The following is an 856-nucleotide window of genomic DNA, read 5'->3' on the forward strand; positions in this document are numbered from 1 at the left end:
AGAGAGAGAGAGAAAAGGAGGAAGTGTAAGGGTAAAAATTAAAACAGCTCAGCAGAGACCACAAACAACTTGGCAAAGACTGCAGGACAGCTTGCTGAGCTTGCTGAGAATAGCCATAATAAAAATATCAAGCCCCTCTAGGGACGAGGTGACCAGAAATGTAGAAACAACCAAAGACATATCTTGACCAGTCTAAACATGCCCAAGTGAGTAATGGGCCACCTGGTGTTTATCCTAGAAGGTCTGAGACTTCATGGTCAAAAATAGTGGGCCATCCAGCCTGTCAAAATGATTGCTTACGCAAAGTGCTGATGTTTGAAATATCCAATCATATGTAACTGCGCCAGAATTTCCCGCTTTTCCCTTCCCCCTTGTGCCTCCCCCTATAAAAGTTCTAAACTTCCTGGGGTCTTCATCGAAATTCTCTCCCCTGCGTGGGATGAGTTTCGATCCAAGGGCCCTTGTTAGTAAACTGCCTTTTGCCATTGCATCAAGTCAGTCTCTCGTGTCTCCTTGGGTGCGCGCTAATTGGGACTTGAGATGGGGTCCTCTTTCAGGGTCCTTACAGAAGGAAGGAAGGAAGGAGAAAAAATATACTAAAACACTCAGATCAACAGTCATAAAAAAATAAATAAATAAACCCCAAGGTTTCCAACCAGGTCTCTCTTTTGATGTAAAGGAAGCCCTGACTTCTGAGAGTGGTGGTGCGTGGGAGGTCTGCCCACAGCAGTGGGGGAGGGGGAGGGGGAGGGGAGGGTGGCCGAGAAAGGAGGGTTTTGAGTTTTTGAGTTCAAGGAAAGAAAGAAAGGAAAGAGGGAAGGATAGTTAGAAAGGAAGGGAAGAAAGAAGGAAAAAA

General features: G+C 45.7%; 1 protein-coding gene across 1 annotated transcript in view; it reads right to left on the bottom strand.

Moving 5' to 3' along the window:
- Slc35f2 (solute carrier family 35 member F2) overlaps positions 1-856 on the bottom strand; it is a 46,167-nt gene that overhangs the window by 10,064 nt on the left and 35,247 nt on the right. The window lies entirely within an intron of this gene.

Source organism: Grammomys surdaster, unplaced genomic scaffold, assembly GCF_004785775.1.
Source record: "Grammomys surdaster isolate TR1022 unplaced genomic scaffold, NIH_TR_1.0 1162, whole genome shotgun sequence".
Classification (NCBI taxonomy): domain Eukaryota; kingdom Metazoa; phylum Chordata; class Mammalia; order Rodentia; family Muridae; genus Grammomys; species Grammomys surdaster.